Source organism: Psammomys obesus, unplaced genomic scaffold (genome assembly GCF_907164565.1).
Source record: "Psammomys obesus unplaced genomic scaffold, mPsaObe1.curated_primary_1811, whole genome shotgun sequence".
NCBI classification, from domain to species: Eukaryota; Metazoa; Chordata; class Mammalia; order Rodentia; family Muridae; genus Psammomys; species Psammomys obesus.
Window position 1 is genome coordinate 1405974 of NW_026590767.1, and position 22226 is coordinate 1428199.

Here is a 22226-nt window from a genome sequence, read left to right on the forward strand (position 1 = left end):
GATAGATAGATAGATAGATAGATAGATAGATAGATAGATAGATAGATGGATGAGAGTAGGTAGAGGATAGATAGATACAGATGCACCCATAGAATTTGTATCAGCTGCTCTTCTCTTAAAGCTTGATTCAAGAATCTTGTATTTCTTGCCTCTTAATGCAGTTGGGAACAAAAAAAAAAAAAGTGCCTTTTTCATTAAAGGCTTTCTTCTTTAGATCCCTCCTTCAGGGGTGGTTCCGGATCCAACTCAGTCTAATAAAAGCATCAACAACTCAAAGTGGCATTCCTTTATCTCTGAGTAATTGTCTATCCTCACTGCTTCCTGGCCATCCACATTAAAAAAAAATTGAAAGAGGACCGTAACCAGGAGTTTCCTTTGGGATTCTGCTCAACAATGCTTCTGAGCCCGGGGTCCCTGGACCACAACAACTGTGTTCCATTTCTAAGTGGGGAGAAGAGACATAGAGTTCAAAATCTTCCACTCTGCCAAGTTCTTTGGTGTTTGGAGAGCTACATAGGGCTTGTAGAAGAGTTACAATGTGAAGAAAGAGTTCTCAAGCCTGTGTACACAGCAATAGAACAGTGATCTTATGAAATGCTTTAAAAGGAGCTGAGACCATACCAGGCACAAATTAAAAGCTTCTTTTTATTTTTGATAAAAGCTTTGTCCAAGGTACTTCCTAAAGACCACAGTAGAATAAACATAATGAAATAAACCATGTATAACATTGATTGGGTATATATTTGGCTGCTGATTTTTTAAAATTATAGTGTGTGTGTGTGTGTGTGTGTGTGTGTGTGTGTGTGTGTGTGTGTTGTGGTATGATGAATACAGAGGCCAGAAGACAACTTATGGGAGCCCGTTCTCTCATGCCACTATGTGCTAAGGATTGAACTTAGATCATAGCCTTGGCATACAGTGCACCTACCCACTAAGCCAGCTCATGGACTCTGGCTCTGGATTTTGTTTGTTCTTTGCCACCAGTGAGAGTAAAATATTCTGAAAGGCTTTTGAGACCAGTGAGCCCCAGAGTCTAGAAATCAAAAGAGGTAATCTCTGAGGTTCTTTGTGTTCATGTATCCTAGGTGTCCTTTGCTTCCCCTTTGACAAGCACCATGTTGACACATGGCTGGCGCTTAATAGACATCTGGATTGGAAGAAGGGAGGATTCTGCTACTATTCTCAGTAAAGACAGAGCAGTTCGTGGGGCTTGAGACCTCTGTGGGTGCCTGATGCTTTCAACAAGCACATGTCCTATCTAAAGTATCGTTGGTGCTTGGACCTGATCTTAGCAACTAAGATATCTTTTAAATGTCAGGATAATAGGCTGGAGATGGCTCAGCATGTAAAGACATCAGGGGCCCAAGTGTTTGTGCAGAGAGACAAGAGAATCTCAGGAAGTTCTTTGGCTGGGCATCTCAGTGGTATACAGGAGAGACTTTTTTGTGTGTGTGCATGATGAGCAGATGCACACACTACACTACACACACATTAGACACATAAAATAAAATTAAAATACCATGATTGGCAGAATTGACTATTTTTGTGACCTCCATCCTGCCAGACCAAATGTGTAACTTCCTCTAATCAGCGTGATTTGGCTTCTGTATTAGCTATTGTCTATTTGGATTGGATTTATAAATCTGTTTACAGACACAGCCCACAGCACCTTGCTTTTCACAGTGTCTGCACGCACAAGCAGACTCTTACTATTGGTCCTATCAAGTCACGAGATGAGTGCTGATCACTTCCTGTGATGTATTTCAGAATGAGAACACCTGTCAGCCACACAGATCCCGTGAGAGTCAAGTGTGTTCATCCCTCAGACTAAAGATAGCAGCAGACGCTCTTCCTTCTGCAGTGGTAAGTAGAGTGGCAAATGGTAGCCATCAATTGTTCCATACAGGAAGGCAGGAAGCAGAGCAGGAGGGAACTATGGGATGGCCAGGTGATAGGAGCTGGACAAGGAGACTCGTACACGATGCTGGTATTCATGATTGGTACAGATGGAGGTAGGCATAAGTATAAGGACAATTCAAGAGTCTAAATGGGTTTCTTCTGTGTTATTAGTCTTCAGAGAAACCACATCATGGGCAGGGCTCAAAGGACCCTTTCAATCAGAAGGTCAATGTCTTTCTTGAGCTTTGGGGAATTTAAAGTGTGATCACCTCCTCACCTGGTTTCTTTGTCTTCTCTTTTATGGATCTCAAATTAGAATGAGGCTGAGACCTTGGAATCTATCTCTAGGACTTTTTTTTTTTTTTCTTCTCATGACTTCTTTTTGTCCCTTTGAACTATGTTCTAGAAGAAAAGAAAAGAAGCTATTAAGTTTGGTCCTTTCCTAGCTTTGTTTGGAGATTAAATTGAACCTTTAGATTGTGGTCATCATGTTTCAACTCCTAAGAGGCCCAGCTGTTTTATTATAGCAGTGTGCCCTTGTTTTATAGGTGTAATACCCGGTCTTAATCCTTGGAAGGTCACAGTAATACTGTGTCTTCGGTTTGTCCTATGAAGTCAATTTGCTTAGGTTTTAGCTTTTGGTTTATGGCTTATGTGTCTGTTATGGACTTTGTGGGTTCTCTTCCATGCGGTAGGTTTTCTTCTTGTGCTTTTGTTGCTTGGTTACAGGCAGTATCTTACACCTGGCCTACGGATGCTCTTCCTATGGACTACACTATGCCTTTGGTGACAGGGATGAGGCTATCTGAAAAGCAACTGTATCCACGGCCGATGCTACCTACCGCAATATCTTCTCATTTCAGCTCTTTATGTTTTATTTTTCAAAAATCTCATATATTTATACAACATATTATGATCATATCCACCCCCCATGGCCCTCTTGTCCCCATTCCCTTCTTCCTGACTAGTCCCCTCCTACTTTCATGTGTACTTTCTTATGACTCACTGAGTTTCATTAAGGTTGCTGTAGGAGCATGGGAGAGAGGCTACTTATCAGAGCATGAACAACTTATCAGTGGCTACCTCACTAAAGAAAATGACTCCACTCCCCCAAACCCCCAGCAGCCATTAACTCCCACAGTTTCCCAGGAAGGGGTGAGACATTACAAGCCCCTTCCTTACCCACAATGGAATACAGATCTTGAGCTGGCAATCACAGTTTCTGTGTGTTCATGATTGCATCTCCAGAAACCAGTGTGTTCCATAGCTCCGTTTATCCAACTCCTATTCTTGCTATGTGTGGGGATTTGTTTAAAGGGCCCATTATAGACATCAAAATCATCTGATTCCCAAGTCATGTAATCTGTGAGCATTCTCCTATGTGCTGCAAGTCATCTTTGGTTATTATTATTATTTTTAGTTTATTAATTAAATTTAGTTGGATTCATAGTACTATTTCATAACTGAGCCACATGTAAGTGATATCATTTCAGGGGGTGTTTTATACTATTTTTTTTCTTTTACTTTTCCCTCCCTCCCTCGGTGTCTCCCTTCCTTCCTCTCTACTTACCTACTTTGCTCCTCTTCCTCTCTTCCTCCTTCCCCCTCGTCAGAAGTCATTGCTGGTTAAACTGCAGATTTCCTAGAGGTGGTACAAAGATCTTCTCCTGTGTATGGATCCATTGACTGTTTTGTCAATTCTACCTTGAAGACATTTTTTTTTTCTCCTGGAGTTTCTGACCCATACCAGGGCAGACCACCCATCCTTCACCCCTGTAGCACAGGGGCTATTTTGAGGCCTCCATCCAACTGTCTGTTGGAAGCCTGCATTCTCTCTTTTTAGCAGTGACACTGCTCCTCATATGCTGTGCCCTCCTCTTTTTTGGTTGAGAGTTCTCGTTTTTGTGGTGTGTGTGTTTTCTATATACATCAGAGAAAGTATGCAGGGTAGGCTAATATTCGAGGATCTTACAGATCTTCGAAGTCTATTTGTGTGTGTGTGTGTGTGTGTTATCTTTGTGTGCATGCTTGTGTCTGGAGTACAGGCACATGCACACCACTCTTTGCTTGTAGAGGTCAGAGGACAATCTCACATGTTGGCCCTCTCCTTCCGCTTTGAAGCAGAGTCCGTTGTTTGCTGTGGCATGCACCAGGCCAGCTGGCCTGGGAGCTTGCAGGACTCTCCTGTCTTGACACAGAATACCTATGTCCAGCTTTACATGGGGGTTCAAACTCAGGTCTGTGTGCTTCTGCAGCAAGCCCTTTGCTGCTATGCCATCTCTCCCAGTTCTACGCTCACAAGCACTTGACCTCTTGGCTGGACAGAGAATTTTAGGACAGACATGACTTTTCTTCACCATTTTGAAGATGCTTCTGTGCTGTCCTTTTGTTCCTCTTAGTGACACAGAGGCCATTCTGATTCCAAAACCTTTCTAAGGGGCTTTCCTATGACCTTCCGATAGCTTGTACAATCTTCTCTTCACCACTCAGTATTCTGACCTTCACAAGGAATCTGCCTGGGTCTGCTTTAAACTGCTCTTCTGGGTACTTGCTAGAGTATGAATTCATTGTTAAAAACAACCAACCAAACATGTTCTTGAATTGCTGTGTTTATTGCTTTGCTTTTTTTTTTTTTTTTTTTTTTTTTTTTGAAGATTCAATGCTGAGCTTTGTCGGTACTGGACTCTCATCTCCTAACCTCTTCTTTCCTACTGTCGATCTTCTGGCCTAGTTGCCCTGTGTTCTGAGGTACTTCCTTAAGCAAGAATTCCAGTCTTTATACTGTTCAAGTACCCCTTCTCCAGTGCGTGTATGTGTTTTGTGTGTGTATGTCTGCATGTGCACAAATGTGTGTGACTAATGAAAGTTCGTTCCTTTCTCTAACTATTCCTTTTTTGTTGTTGTTGTTGTTGTTGTTGTTATTCACCCTTGGACTTGGCACCTTCTTGTATCTTTGAGGATATTAATAATACTATTTTTAAACTTCCACAATTGCTTAGCCACAGCAATTAAGACAGTGCAGAATTAGGAATATAGGCAATGAGAAAGGCCACTCTTGAAATCAATTTACACATATAAGAGTCAGTTACTTTTTGATGGGGGTTCTAAAGTACTTCAAAAGGTAAAGGCATACTCTATTTAATGAATATTATGTACTCTATTTAACAAATTTCTGTGCAACAATTAGATGCCTGTAAAGAAAACAACAACAACGAAAAGCCCAAGCCCTCAAATGACTGCACTGCAAAAGTTGCAGGATTGGAAAATAGGTGCAAATGCAAAAGCAAGATAATGTAAGTTTCAGAATGAAAGAAGATCAGCCATAGGGGAAGTGACAACTTTAAAACAGGACACCAAAAGCCTAAAACATGAAAGGACAAAAGAGACGATCCAGACTCAGAAAGACAAATATTGCATGTTCCCTTTCATACAGGCATCTTAGCTTATATATCCATATCTATAGATATAGATAAACAGTAGATAAACAACATAAATATAGATAAACAACAGATAGAGAAGTAGGAGTGGAAACTAGAAAGGGGAAAATGAGAGGGCAAATGGATGTAGAGGAAGGGGAGTGGAGGCAATGGAACACAGGTGACATAAAAGTGGGAAGGAGGACACTGGGGGTGGGCTGAGGTGAGTGTGTCACCTGGGAAGGACTGGGGAAAGAAAATCAGCTAAAATGAATTTTGTTAGAAAATGACACGAACCTCAATACTTTCATACTAATTAAAACAAATAAGTAAATAAATGCACAGCAAAGAAAGCATGGGGAGAGTCTACAGAAAAGGAAGAAATGAAAGGCATTTTTAGTGATATAGTTTCAGTGTGTGCATCAGTGACATCACAAAGCTTGGGCGGATGAGCAGGCTGTCCTCGGTTTTGAAACTGAAAGAATTGTACACAACCCTGAGAGGATACGTCTAGTGGATGAAGAAGGTGTGGAGTCAGAATGCCATGGCTGGAATCCTAGCTCCCTCGCTTCATAGTTAAATTATTTTCAAGGTGAATTAACCTCCCAGAAGCTGAGTTTCCTTATACACAAGGATATCAATTTATTTCTCTCAAGGACCTGTGAGAACTGAATGAGATGATACACAGAAAGCAATTATAAAAAAGAAAAAGATTACCCAGTGCAGCCAGCAGATTCTCTCCTATGACTTCGCATGGTGGGAGTTCAGTTATCAGCTTAGCTTGTTGCTGGTGTTCTGAGGTGGGTCTCGGGGGAGGTAATCTGGTTTAGATGAGATGGTGAGGACAGGGCTCCCGGGGTGGTATTAGTGACTTTGTAATCAGAGGAAAGGAGAGCTGAGCAGGCGTGCTGGCTCTGCCTGGCCTTGCAGGGGCCTCCTGCATGGCATACTGTAAGAGAGCCTTCCAGGATGGAGCTGAGGCCAGCACCATGTTCACAGCCTCCAAAGCCAGGAGCTGAATGCACCTCTATTCTGTAAAAACTGCCAGTGATAGTAAACAGACCAACACAATCAGTATCCAGCAAAATAAAAAAACTTCTTCTCTTCAAAACATTTCAGTCAAAAATGAAAATACAAGGTTCACCCTAAAAGAATATATTTCACTATAAATTTCTGGTGAAGAGCTTACCTCCAAATATATAAACAACTATTATACTTCAGAAATTAAAAGACAAATGATCTAATGCTGGAACAGTTTACAGAAGGTACACAAATACCTAATAAATGTAGATGTTTTCTAAAAGCATTAGTCATCAGAGACGATCAGCTGAAAAGTCTCCCTCTCTGTGTCTTTATCTGTATGTGTCTCTCTCTCTACCTGTGTGTGTGTGTGTGTGTGTGTGTGTGTGTCTGTCTGTCTGTCTGTCTGTCTGTCTGTCTGCCTCTCTCTCTCACAAAGCTACCCAAATTGTGGTTTGGGTTTGATTTTGAAAAAAAAATTCACTGTGCCTTGACACTGGCATATCTTAGGGTCAATAGTATGAAAATGTCACACTTACCCTTCTGTGAAACAAGATCTAGTACTTCCCAAACTTTACAGAGGCTTTAAGAGTTTAGGCAAATTGCCCAAGGATTAGTGACTTCAGAAGGACAATACTGAGATTTGGATAATGTGAGCCTGGTTCCAAGGCTTCTGTGACAGTCACCATTCTGTGTTGCTAGTCTGGGTACCTCCTACTGCATCTGCCCTTGGGGACTGGTTTTCTAACTATTGGGTTCAGCAAGATGCCCAGCAGTCGTGTGGGAAGAGGCTGAAAAGTCTCCACAGAACAGCACTGGCTAAAGGCATGGCCAGGTTCACCTTTGCTTCTAAGGCAGAGGCCAAGCCAGAAGCTCTGCATATAAATTCTGCATCTGCTGCTGCCAAGATGGAGCTGTGTGAGGGGAAAGGAAGGAAGGCTCCTGAGCAGTGCTGGAGTCCCCTGCCCAAGTCAACAGGCTAGCACTCTGGTTCTATGGCCAGGTCTCTAAATGAGGAGTGTATGGGGGCATGAGAGCTGTGCTCTGTGCTCAGCAGGGTTCTGAGGACAGGCAATTGTCCAGAATTCATTATATACACGGCAATGATTAACACTATAAACTTCACAAAACCTAGAACCATCTAGAAGACAAGTTCTGGGCATGCCTGTGAGGGATTTGCTAGATCGACTGAGGTGAGAAGAAGACTCTCCCTAGAGGTGGATAGTGACATTCTCTGATCTTGGGTCCTGGACATCATAGAGGATAGCCAGCTGAGCAGCGCTTCGCAGTGTTCTCTGCTTCCTGCCTGTGGATGCAACCTGATGGGCTGCCGGGCTTCTGCCAGCAGCACTTCACCACAATGAACTGAACCCAGGAACTGTAAGCCAAAATGAACAAGTTCCCCTTTGGGTTCCTTTCATCAGGGCATTTTATCACAGCGAGGAAGTAATACAAGCATGTATGAAATTGCCAAAGAATTATGATTTTTAAAAAATCCTCAAGATAAGTGGATTGGAAGTTCAACCCAGTTGAACCTGAACATATGGTCTAGAAATTATAGGCTTCTTTCAAGATGCTAAGGTCTTTTATCTTGGTACCTGTCCACTAAAGGATCTTTAGTCTCCTGATGGAGGATGAGGTTCTTCTAGGGTTACTTTCAGAATTTAAAAACCTACCAATCCCCCAGGGTTGAGAGTCTGTCTTAGACATTCTGGTGAGGATGTGCAGCTGGTGGGAGTGCAAACAGCCCCTTGGAAATCAACATAGCATTTTTTTTAATTGGAATCAATCTACCTCAAGACCCAGCTATACCACTCCTGGGCATCTACCCAAAGGATGCTCCATCCTACCAAAAGATACTTGTTTGTAGCAGTTTTATTCATAATAGCCAGAAACTGATGTTTCTCAACCAAAGAATGGTTAGAGAAAAAGTAGTATATTTACACAATGAAGTATTATTCATCTGTTAAGAGAAAAATGACATTATGAAATTTTCTGGCAAATAAATGGAACTAGAAGAAAAATCATCCTGTGTAAGGTAACCCAGACTGAGAACGGCAAACATGATATGTACTCACTTATAAGTGAGCATTAGATGTAAAGTAAAGGGTGATCCCAGATCCCAGAGAGGCTAAGTAACAAGGAGGGCTCAAGGAGGGACGACTGGATCTATCTTGGAATAGGAAATAGAATAGATTTCATGGTGTACTGGAGGTGGGTGATGGGAACAGGAGGAATCAGGAGGGAGGGATGGAGAGAGGGAGTACTGGAAGAGATGAATAATAGAATTGGGGGGCATTTTATAGTCAAGATAGAAACCTAGTGCAATGGAAACTCCTTGAAATCTATGAGTGACCCCAGTGAATACTTCTAATAATGGGCACACAGAGCCTGAGCCAGCCATCTTCTGCAACCAGGCAAAGTTTCTAGTGGTGGGACTGGGACACCATCTTAGCCACAAAACCTTTGATCTACAATTTGTCCTGCTTGCAAGATATGCTGGGATGCAGAACTTGTAGGAGTAGCCAACCACTGGTCCAACTTGAGACCCATACCATGAGAAGGAGCCCCATGCCTGATACTGCCTGAAGGTCCAGGAACCATAGGCTGGACAGCCCAGAGGCCTAGGATAGAACCAAACATGAATGGGAAAAAGTCAATGAAATGATTCCTAATGATATTCTGTGATATTCATAGACCAGAGCCTATCATGATTGTCATAGTTGCTTCACCCAGCCACTGATGGGAGCAGATACAGAGACCCACAATAGGCAGACAATTGGCAGAGCTCAGGAAATCCCATGGAAGAGAAGGAGGAAAAACTGTAGGAGCCAGAGGGGTCAAGAACACGGCTCACAGAATCAACTAAGCAGGGGTCACAGGAGCTCACAGAGACTGAAGTGACAATCATGGACCTTGTATGGATCTAACCTAGGTCCTCTGCATATAGGTTACCATTATATAGTTTGGTGTTCCTGTGGGACTCCTAACAGTGCAGCAGTGGCTGTCTCTGACTCTTTGGCCTGCTTTTGGGACCCTTTTTCTCCTCCTGGTTGCCTTGTCCAGCCTTGATATGAGGGTATGTGCCTAGTCTTATTGTAACTTGCTAAGCCATGCTTGGTTAACATCCTTGGAAAGCCTACTCTTTTCTGAAGGGAAATGGAGTGGGAGGGGCTGGAAGGAAAGGAGGAAGGGGAAAGTGTGGTCAGTATATAATATATGAAAGATGAATAAATAAATACTTTTTAAAAACCTCTGACCTCTGTTCTTGAAAACCCACCAATTCCTGAGCTCACCCCAAACTCAGGACTTGAAATTCCACCAATCCCAACACTGGGAACTCTCTACCCTGGAAAGATCTGCCCCCTAAAATCCCTATGTAAGTCTGCCTTCTGCTCAGTTCTTTGCTGCTTCTCCACCAAGCAGCTTTCCCAATATCTGTTTTTGCACTTTCCTGGAATTTAGAATATATGATTTATCCTTTCTGCCTTTGTGTACATTTGTATTCCACAAAATGTATTTTAAAATAAGTTTTAAAAAATACTTCATTAGAATCTGAGTGTACTTGCATTGTATCTGATAGACTTTGGGAACGCTGGCATTTTGATAAGGACAAGGTCAGCTTCAACTTCTGGGGAGAATCTAACCTATCCAGCTGGTGGAAGGAATTGTTTATTTTAGAACACAATAAAATTGTCTCTGCCCTGATAGAAGTCCCAGCATGCTTTCTGGGCATTGTGGGTTTTCATGGCAATGGGGAGATTGTTTATTTTTCCCTTAGTCACTTCCATATTCTGCTTCCATGGAATTGTTGTTTGGCCCTGACCCCTGCACATCTGTCTACAAGACCCCATTGGAAGTCTTCAGGCCTTCTCCCTTGCACAAGCTGAAGGCCGTGAGTTCAATAGATGGTCAGCATTAAGATCTAGTTATGAGCTAGTTGGGAGTCAGAACATCAGGATCAATGGTCAGAGTCTACTCTCTGGAATTATTCACTCGGTGACGCTACTTACCGATCTCTGCCTTACTGCCTCATTTGCAGAAAGGAGAGATAAGAAGACTGAACTGATTTATCTCTAAATGTGAAATACTTAGTGCAGTTTGGGAAGTCAGTGCTGTTGTGGCAACAACAACCATCGTCACCACCACTACCATGACCACTATCAGCCTATCACCATCAGGAGTATCACCACCGCGTTACCAAAGCCTTGCTGGCTTACAACAATGGGCTATACAATGACAACAATTTATTTTAGACTAATATTGGATGTGCTTAAACTTCCCACATTTATTTACTTATCTATTTGTGTGTCGTGTGCTGTGGTGCATGTGTGTGTGTGTGTGTGTGTGTGTGTGTGTGTATGTGTTTGTAGGTCAGAGGGCAGTTTGTGTGGAGTAGTTCTTTCCTTCTTCTACCACATGGAGTCCAATGATAGAACTCGGGTTATTGGTTTTGGTAATAGGCATCTCTACCTACTGAGCTATCTCGATGGCTCTGTGCTCACTCTTAAAACTCACTCTAATTGTTCTTTTACAGGGCACACACACACACACACACTCTCTCTCTCTCATACTTAACTTCGGTCTCTTTCCTTTTCCTCCCTGCTTTATCAACTCCAGTCTACTATCAGTTTCTTAACTAGAAATCATTACAGCAAAGCATAGAGCTACTTCTTCCCAAATCCATCCAGCTCATCTCACTATCTGACTAACCCAAACCAGCCTTTGATATCAAGAAGGGCAAAATCTAGCTTCTCTTTACTCTATAGAAAAATTGTAGTCAAGTCAGATAGCTCAAAACTCATTGTTTTCCATATTTCATAAACCTAAGACACAGTGTCTACAGAGACCGAGGCACCGTGCACAGAGCCTGTAAAGTCTGCACCAGATGGGGTCCTGGAGCGGAAAGGAGAAACAGACAGAATCCCTTATCCAGAAGCTATCTACAACGGTAACCACTTGCAAATGAAAATTTAGTTCCTTCCAAGGGAGTTTCACTAGGGAAACAAACTATTCTTAGGTGCATGCTCATGTCCAGCAGTAGCTGGCCAAGGAAAAGGAACTCAAATGCATTTTTAGGTTCCTTGTCTCATAGCGTCATGACAAGATTTTATTTTCTTTTTCAAATTTATCGTATTGTTTTTAGCTTTCTCTTTATTTTATTCATATTTATTTTCTTCTCTCTTTTTACCCTGTAAGTCCTTTATGTATGTATGATGGCTTCCAGCTTAGTGTTTTTATGGGATTCCTGAGTGTGGCTCTCTGCATCTATCTGTTTCTTGTGGCTTTTCTTGGACTCTTCTCCTTCTCTTTGTTGTCTCCTATTCTAATGTGTCAATTTTTATTTTAACATATTATATTTTTATATTACTATTATATTATACTATACTATATTAAAATACCTTAGAAGTTTGTTTGTTTTCTAATAAGAGACAGGAAGAGGGTGGATCTGGATGGGAGGGTAGGTGGGGAGAAACTAGGAGTAGACAGAGGAAAACTGTAACCAGGATATACGCTATCATAAAAAAATTATTTTCAATAAAAGAGAAAAAAAACAGTATATAAAAAGGTAATGTCATAAAATATTCTCAAACCTCTTTCATTATCTATCAGTAGAACCCTGTGGATTTCTTTATATAGAATATATCTTATACATATTAGGTATAAAGTATTATCGTTTGTGGAATTTTGTTATATTTCTAACTGATCATAATTAGCATAAACATTATTACTTCTTTGTGTATTTGTTTTGACACTGGAATCCCATTATCAGTGCCTCAGGTTTTTTTTCTTTGCGGATTTCTCAGTTCATTGTCCTGGGTTTTCTCGGCTATATAATCATTTTATCTGCAAATAATGGCAAGTTTGCTTGCTGCTTTCCTTCTCGTAGATCTCTTGCTTTAGGTTCTAGATGGATGTGATATGGCAGCAATGGCAATGACCCACTAGAATTGGAGGGCTGTATTTACTAATGGTCTCATTAGGACCTGAAAATGGGATGGTCTCTGTAGGTGTTTGGTTTCTGTTTTTTGTTTTTGTATAATTCTAATTGGTCTTGCAGTTGTGCTTTTCTGGCACAACTAAAAATCAGTAACAGAAAAAAAAAATCAGTAACAGCATCTATTTTGTCTTGAAACAGAAACAGCTTCGGTAATTCCAGAGTCACATGCTGTTGAAATATCTGACTCTGGGAGTTGGATCTGCCTCCCTCCAGGAGTGACTGCATTTTGCTCACTTCATTTCCCTTCTTTTCTTGATATAAGAACTTACCTTTTCCAGAGCAGTTATCTTTATCATCCAAAATCTAAAGTGTGTGACGATGTTCTACAAAGCTTTCTTTCATAGTTTGGAAACATCCCCGAGTGTCTGGGATCATGTTATTTACCATTACCAATTTATTTATTACCAATTCTAGACATTTACACCTTCTCATTCCTTTTCCACCGATGGTCAAGGCTAGTGACAGCTTTTCTTTTAGGTTTTTACGGCTTACAAGTTGACCAAGTCCACTGATTTCAGCTTCTGAATTTAAATTCAATCTCATACTTTGTTTCTTCTTTCTTTTCTGCTTTAGGTTTGAGATCCTTTCCCTGAATTCTTGAGGCATATGATTAATGTCTTTAATCTCACAGGTTTTTGTTGAGTAATTTGAGGTGATACACTTTATCTAAAGGACGACTTTAGTTTCACAAGAGACATTCTGGTGTGTAATCATCTCATTATTTGTTGTCTTAACAAAACAGGCATTTTGAAAGATTGTATATCAAGTAGTTGGGAAGCTTCTCTCTGCTTGCTTCCATGTGTTTATTTTTTACACAGCAACAGAATCTTAACTAAAACAGCACACATACTTAGACTCTGTCTCCCTCTGTCTTTCTCTCTCTCTCCACCCTCCTCACAAACATGTTCCTCTAGCAGTCTCATGTATGTGTGTCATATTTTGAAGGCAAGTGTAGTTTCTTAGAATGTTTGAAGGAAATCTTATCTCACTGGCTTTTTTGAATCATGTCGCCTTTTATTGTTAACCAGTGAGGATACTTGGGGAAAATACCACATAATGACTGGTTTAAGTTTTAATCACTCGATTTCTAGGGTCAGTTTTCCAACCCTATTGACTAACACCAAAGAAGTAATTCTCTGGTGAGAAATACTGAGTGACAATAAAGAAAAAAAATATTTTTTTGTTTCCAAAATGAGGTGGCCAGTCCATTCTTTTAGATGTTTCAAATCACATCCCATTGCACCCTTAATCTTCCTGTTGAGGTGGGGGTTTCTTTTCATTTACTGCCATGACTCAAAACTGAAGTGTCCCCCATGGGCCATGTGTTGAATACTTGGTGCCTTTTGAAGGTAGAGCCTGCTGGCAGTGGGCGGTCTCTAGTTGTGGGGCTTTGAAGGTTGTAGCCTGACTCTGGTTCTTGCTTTTCTGTTTTCTGTGGCCTGCATATGAATGGTCTCTGCCACATGCCCCTTCTTCCGTGAAAGGAGCTGCTCAGACGTTCCTTCCCTGCTATGATGGACGGAAGTCTCTGAAACCAGGAGCCTAAATAAGTCTTTCCTCCTGTAAGTTGTATTGTCAGGACGCTAGCACTGTGATTCAAAAGGAACTGATACGTGTGTGGAGTGCAGATGGAGCTAGACCAGATGTGGGGATGGCGGGTTTCTTGTTAATACCCTTCAGTTAGCACTTGCAGTATGTTACAGAAGAGAGTTTCATAAAAAGCCCTTTTTAAACTTTCTAAGACTGAACTGTCTGAGTCTCTGTTGTGGGACACATCAGAAGGGCAACCCCAAAGCAGGCATGAAGAGATGGGGTGTCATTTCTGTGTAACTCAAGTGCAGCTCTGAGATGTCATTTATGACCTCCCCATGAGGACAGAAGACTGGTAGGACAGTGCACTTGCCAACTTGAGGAAAAGTTTAGCATCCAGCTTCACAGCTGGATATCTTCATCCCAACTCAACATCTCTGAGCTAAACAGAGTCCTCATTTTATAGCTGTTGTGAAACTGTATTCTTGGAACAGTGACAACCTCTGACTCCTCTAAAATTGTGGCTAACTGAACCACCATGTCACTGAGACTGGCAATAAAATAAGTTGGATATTAAGCAGATACACCTGCTTCCCAGGCCTCGCTCAGGTGCCAAGAGATAGACTGCTGGTGCGCATCCAGCTCTGCGCACGAAGGGCGAGAGGAAGGATGGTGTTTTCTCGGGAGTGGAGCCTCAGGGAATGCAGGTCCAACAGGCTCCATCTGACAGTGAAATGATCCAGTTACTCTGGGCTGTGACTTTGGAAGGAATTCCAGCCCCATCTTAGTTAATATAGTGAAGAAAGTATATGATCCCAGAAAGAGGTAACACAACAGGCCGCAGGGACCCTGCTGTTTCCTCAGCACTCAGCACTCTGAGGAATCTACCATCTCCAATGTGGGTGTCATCGTCATTATTTTTACCACGAAAATTGAGGCTCTGCCTCGTTAGGTAATTTGTCCAGATCTATGCAGTTCTATGTGACAAAAGTGGAAATCTGAATCTCAGCTTGCCAGGACCACCTCCTGTGTTTTCCTTCGGCCATTATCAGTAGCTGTCAAACTGATCTTGCCAAAACTTAGCCTGATGCCAATCTCGGTGACAATGTGAGCATAACCATAACTATTCCACAGAAGCCTTCTAGCACTTTTCAGTGGGTCCTCTCTTAGATTTTGGCAAAGCCATGAGGCGGGGGGACCTTGCCCTTCCCATCAAAGCACCTTTTAACTGGCTCCACCCTTGACTCAGCAGCACTGATGACCAGGGGCAGTCAGAGTTGGCACTGCGTCTGTGGCCTCACTTCATGGATAAGTGCAAATTTATCCAAGGTGCCATGCTCTGAAGCAGCCGCTCAACAGTAAATAGCTTAAAACTCCATTGTGAAGTGGTGGCTTCAGGCGGGAAGCTGGTTGGGTTTCTGGCTTGGAGGAGGTGGGGTGGGTTCCATCAGACAGGCTGCTCCCCGTGAGCCACACAAAGCCTGGCTCTCGGTCAGCAGCTGGAGATGTGCCGTGAGAGCCACATCTGTTTGTAAATCTTCAAGAGGAAGGGGGCTGCTTTTTCCATCCTTCAAATTTGGAGAAGAAAAGAAAAGAACAAATCACTTCCTGTCAGTGGAGTCTCGTGGCGCCAGCTGTGGCAACTTGTGTATGCATGTGTGTGTGTGTGTGTGTGTGTGTGTGTGTGTTGAACAAATGCTTTTGAACATGCTGGAGAGGCTGTTCAGGCTTTGGCATAAAAGTCTGAAAGTACTGCATCCAGAGAAATACTCGTATACTCTCGAGGAGGCTCTTGCTCTCTGTCTTTCCATTGTATATTGGACACATTCTTCTACCTCTTTGCTCCACCAGAAAACCAAGGAAGGGCCCTGTCTCCTTATTTGTACCTTCATACAGTGTAAGTATGAATGATGTCTTGCTACCTCCAGGAAACTCTTGATTTAAACTGCCAGCTTTTCAACATCTCCTGTCTCGGGCACTCTTACCCAACCAAGGATAAGTGAGCGGCCTGTCCTGTTGGTGTCTGCAGCTCCCTGCCTCAGTGAGAAGTGAAGGAAGGCACAGGAAGAAAAATGTTGTGCATGAGGACTCAAGACTAGTGAAAAAATCACGATTCTTTAGTTGCATCTTCTTGGCATTTGGGGGGGGGGTGTTCTCTCCCTATCTTCAGGAGATGTAGTCTTGAGGAATGGCTCAACCATTTAAGAGCACTCACTGTGCTTGCAGAAGACCTTGGTTTAGTGCCCAGCACTCACATGGTACCCAAAACCATCCATAACATTAGTTCCAGGGAATCCGGCAATCTTTTCTGGCCTCTGTGGCACACATGGTACAAATACATACATGCACGAAAAACACACACACGTAAATAATAAAAATAACCGAAGCAAAAGACACATATCTTACATAAGAATACTAGTTCTTGTCAAAAGGTCAGAGTGCCTCTGAATAACTCTAAAATTATTAATTCAGATACGTATTTATACCGTTTTCTTTCTTTGATATATTTTTAGCTGTTGTATTTTGTTTGTTTGTTTAAAACAAAGTCTGAATCTCATTAAGTGGCTGAGGATGACTTTGAGCTTCTGGTCCCCATGTCTTTATCTCCCAAGTGCCGGGATTATAAGTGTATGTGACCATGTCCAATTTACATAATGCTTTGTACTGAACCCAGAGCTTTGAGAACCCTAGGCAAGTAGCCTACTACCTCAGTGTTATCCCCACTTCCTCATTTTCTTCAGGAAGCCTTTTCCCATCCATTTCACAGTGATGGAAGGCTCCACCATTGTCCTTAGTTAGTTCTCTGTGATGGTGTGGGGGAATGTTGGGAAAGCTCAGACAGGGATTGAGTCTTTCAAACTCATTCAGGGGATAGTTTATTCATTCTTCCATCAATGGTCTGAGTCCCTACTATGTGCCAAATACTACTATTGGTCCCGAGGATCTGAAGATACAAGAATCATCACCTATATTCAAACTTACATTATTCAAAAAGAGAAAGAGATAAGAAGTATATAACTTAAAGGCCAGTATTGCGACTTAGCAGATCATGTTAGCAATCTCACATAAAAGTCCCACGATTTGCACCTAGTGGTCCCTACCACTGGCTTCAGCTTGGTACAAGTATTAGGTGATATGTGGGCATCTATTTGTTCAAAACACCAATGAATCCCAAAAACTAGCTTGTAACTTAGGCCTGACTATTTCCAATCTGTAAATGAGGAGACTAAATTCAGAAAGGTAGACTCAGTCACAGTCATTTAGTTGAGAAATGGTAGATTCCCATTTCTACATCAGGGCTTTTTTTGGCCCTAGAGTTCATGCTTTTTCTAGAAAATTATCAAGTCAATAATCATCCACTGATTCATTAAATATAGTTCACATATATGAGTGACCTTCCCATGGACACCCATTATGGATTTGGATGACTCTTCATAACCCAATTTGTCACTTCCTAGTTGTCTCCCTCCCTAGGACCATAGCCAATGAAATCCTCATGCTCCACCCATGCTCTCTACCAACAGTCTTTAGTTTTACATGCCAGATGCTACAATCATGAAGATGACTCCAGCACCTCTTGTCCTCAGGAGACACTAGAACTCATCACAGTGTGTGAGTCATCTATGCGATGACTTCAAGGACAATGACAGCCTTAGGAGTATCTTCAGATCTAGCTCCTGACAAAAGACCTGTCTGATAGAATGCCCTTCGTCAATGCTGATTGTACTGGGTTGATGTCTTGTCTAACAGCATGATGGGTTTGCTATATACAAAGCCAGGCTTCCTAAGCCACAGCCATTCTCTGGGGGACATGGGTATTGATGAGTTCTTTTAGATCACCAAACTGTAGTTAAATAAATGGTATAATTACCTTAATACAGAGGATTGCTAAAGGAATTCTATTCATTTTCTTCCTTCACACTTAGAAGCAACTGTAATCAGTTTTTAAATACAAACAAGCCAGAAAGGCCTTATTTAATTTTTTCTCATTTTTAAACCAGGCTTCACACAGAGTTTAAAAATGACAAAAGAGTTTAAAATGAGAATTGTAGCACCTCTGGCTTTCAACTCTGGAATGAACAACCATTTCCAGCTTTCGTGAGTCTACTTCCAGAGGTGTTCTATACACACCCAAGAAAGTATGTGTGTTTGCAGCCCCCTGCCCCCTTCAGAAGGTGCTACATTTTACACATCGCTGTATGCTTTGTTTGTTCACTTACTTGATGCTATACTCTAAGGACCTTCCCTGATCTTGCATGAAAACTGTACTTGTTTTTAAATGGCCAGTACTTGTGTTGCACTGTGTCTTATCTGGTCTCCTGCTGAGGCTCGTTTGGCTGTTTCCAAATGTTTGCTTCATTGCCAACAAAGCTGCAATAAATAACTTTATACAGATATCATTCGGTATATCTATAGTGTAGCTATAAATTTTCAGAAGGGAAATGCTAAATAAATCCATTTCACTTTTGATTTAAATGAGCATGCATGAATTCATGTGTGTGTGTGTGTGTGTGTGTGTGTGTGTGTGTGTGTGTGTGTGTGCCAGTGGTAGATGTTGGATATCTTCCTCAATAGCTTCTCATCTTACCTTTTGAGACAGGATCCCTCACTGGGCCCAGAGTTCACTGATTTGGGGACTGGCTAGCCAGCAGGCCCCAGGCATCCTCATAGCTCAGCCTCTCTCGTGCTGGGATTGCAGGCATGGATTGTCATTTGGGGCTGTTATATGGGTGCCAGGGACTGAACATAGGTCCTCATGCTTATGCCATAAGCATTTACCAACTTCTCCATCTTCCCAAGGGATTCATTCTAACACTTGAAGCTAGGCAAACTTCAAGAAGTGCTGTCTGAGGGACATATTCATTTTAAGGGACACTGGCTATTTTTTTCACTTGTTGGCAGTTGTGTCCATTTGTCCTGCTTTGCCAGTGCATGGTAGGCTTCTCATGATTGGATGGGCAACCTTGTGGGTTATTTTACAGTAATTTCATGTTCACATGTTCATTTCTTTTTACCAGGAGACCTTATTTTCAACCAGCAGCTTAACATAAAAACAAACATTCTCAGGATGACAGGTGAGGCCACTGCACATTATGAGATCATCCTGAACTGTTGCTGCTCTCTTGACATGAAAGAGATGCTTCATTTTACTAATTGCATTTTATTTTCATATTTATCTTGAAGAAAACTTAATAGCATTTAATAAACACAGATCTGAGCAAGGGATTAAGAAATTTTCCACACTGAGAGAACTGGACACAGGAAAGAAAGAAAAGTTAACAAACCAGTATTTCTTTAAGTTTAAAAACTATTTGCTTATTTTGGTCCATAAAGTTGACCTTAAACTTCTTCAATGCAAAGATAAAAAATAAATAAATGTGATCAGTTAATTAATGTATACTCATAAAGAAAAGCACACATAAAATCAGAAGTTTGATGGCTTTTAGAGCTAAGAAAAACTCACATGGTTTATTGCACATGGGATTCCAGGTAGTAAAACAAGTTATGACCACAAGACCCCTAGAAATAAAAGAAAAACGTAAATGCAGCATAGGGGCTTGGGCCCATCATTGCCTGATTCAATTGTTTGCTCTACCCAGTGGTACCCAGGAATGGGGATGCTACACCTAACTTCCCAGGTTCATGTTGCAGCTGTGACTGATGGTCTGTGTGACTTGGGGTCTCAGTTTGGGGGGTCTGTAATGGGGCTGGGTCTTGCCCACAGTTTGGAAGATTGAATAGGTAATGCAGGAAAGGACATACCTAGTGCCTGCTGCATAGATGTAATCTTTATAAAAAACAATTATCCCTGTCATTTGCATTGGAGGGCTCACCACCACATAACCAAGGCTGCAGCACTATGCCCCTTGCATTGGAAGGAGATCTCTAATCCAAAGAATGAACTGGGGGGGGGGTTTCTCAGTTGGATTTGAGGGAAAGACAAAGCTAGCCCACACCGTGGCTGGGCTCCTGTGTTCACCCAAAGCCATTGACCTGCTTTCTAAACACCAAATCTGCCAACTGAGATGAAAAAACTATCCCATGATCTAAGACTTCTCTAAGCCATACTCTTGCTCTGTGAGTGTGTCTGTCACCTGTTGAGTCACCATAATTAGAGGGTTTGGTATACAAGGGCAACCTACAAAGACACCAGAGGATCCTTCCTCTGTGAGGAGTGAGGCTGGCCATCACCTGAGACCTGTAAGCAGGTGGGGCTAGACTTACACAGACTCACAGTGTGGATAATTGGCTTCTGGGTTCCTTTATCCTGAAGCCACGTCTCTGCACACTTAGCCTCCGTGTGGAAATGTGAAGCCGCTGAAGGCTCACACTTGCAGGGTCTGCCTGCCATCAGGGCTCTCCTCAGATCTGCCACTCTGGTTCGTCCGGGAAGCAGCAATTTGCCGTGCTGCTGAGTAGGTCTGATTGCAAGCAGGAATAAAGCAGAGCTTTGTGCCGGCCCTGCAAAGCCTTCCACTTCCCGGAGTTCCTGATGGTCTGTTACCCTGGCATCAGCCTGAATGTTCTCTTTGTCGCAGCCCGTCGCGTGCTGAGGTGGGCTTGCCTCCTCTGCAGCAGTCTGGGTTAAACAAATACATTAAAGCAACGTAGCCAGCTTGACACTGGAGCCAGCCTCAATAACTCAGATAATTCATGTGGCAAAAGACAGGGCCGCTGCGGTTTTGAATTCGTTTAAAGATGGATTCTTTGTCGGCTTCTTTGGTTGAGGCTCGGGCAGCCACACTCTAATCTGCTGGCCACTTTTCTCCAGCAAGTTTGAGGATTTAAATCCTGTGCAGATGAGCGACCTTCAGCCGGTTCCAGGGATGCTAAGCTGACTCGCCACATAAACACATGCTCCGAAGAAGGCCGAGATTGAACCCTGATGATTTTTCTCATTTCTCCAGCGCACCGGCAGTCAGCCGTTCGTCAAAACCCATAATATTTAGAAATGTGCTGTGTTCGCCCCTGAGGTTCAAATAAACTAAAACCCATGAATGTTTTAATGTGACAAATTACCTCGGTGCGTGGAATTATAACTCTCTCTGGTGCTCTCAGCGAGAGCAACGCTGCCCGCACTGTGCTCTTCGGGATTTTGTGTATACGTCTCCATCCGAAGCGTGTTTCAACCCTGCCTTTTCTCAAGAGTAGGAAACATCTCTATTTCAAGACCCGGGCATACGTCTAAGACGCTCAATAATGGCTGAAACTGTATACCTTAACAAGTCCAGAATCTTTTATGGCGTTTGGACTTGGGCCAACAGAATGACGAGGGCCAGGGAGTTACCACTGTGACTGCCCATAACGGCTCCGAGCTTTCGTTTTCCTTGAAAAAAATAGAGACAAAGATTAATTTCCTTGATGTAGCGGAGAGTTTCAACCAAGGAACACTCTACCATGTTGGGAAAGAGTTTGTTTTTCTGTCACGACTGGGAGAAAAGAGGGTGGGTGCTGTTGTCGTCAGTAAGTGAAAATGCAAAAGCCACTGACCGCCACACTGTGCGCAGGACAGCCCCGAGCGACACAGCAGCTGTTCAAAATCCCTGGAGCGGCATGCTGGGAAGCCGATGGGCAGCACGTGACGGCGCTGGTGGGGACCACACTGCCGGCGTGCGCTATTGGAGAGTTATGAACTCTCCAGGGGAGTTGTGCAGGCACTAATCCGATATTCCAGCACACCCTCTAACTGCTACACAGTGTTCTCAGTCCTCATCCCACAGTCTGGGGAGATGGCTCGGTGGATAAGCGTGCTTTCCGTGTAATGGAGAGCGGAGTTGGGAATGGTCCCCAGTATTCACCTTAGAAAGGAAATCTGGGTGCCCAAGAGCCCCGCACTGTGGACTTTTAGGGCTTGTTAGCTGACAGTCTGGCTCTGTGTTGAGTGAGAGATGGTTTCTCTCACTCAAAGATAGAGAGTGATAAAGCAGGATCTCCAAAGTCCTCCTCTGGCCTCCATGAGCACCACTGTATACACACACGTACTCCCACACATGTACACACATGTGCATACATGCATACACATACACAGGCACATACTTCACACACACACACACACACACAAATGCACACACACGCACACATACATATGCATGCACAGGCACACACATAGACACATATACCACACAAACACATGCAGAGTCATATACAACACACACATATGCACACACACACACACACAGGCACATACTCCATACACACAGGTATACACCACACACACACACATACATACATGCACACACTGAGGCACATATGCCACACACAGGCACATACTACACACACACAGGTACATACCACATGCACACACTCACACACATGCACACACAGAGGCACATACACCACACAAACACATACAGAGCATG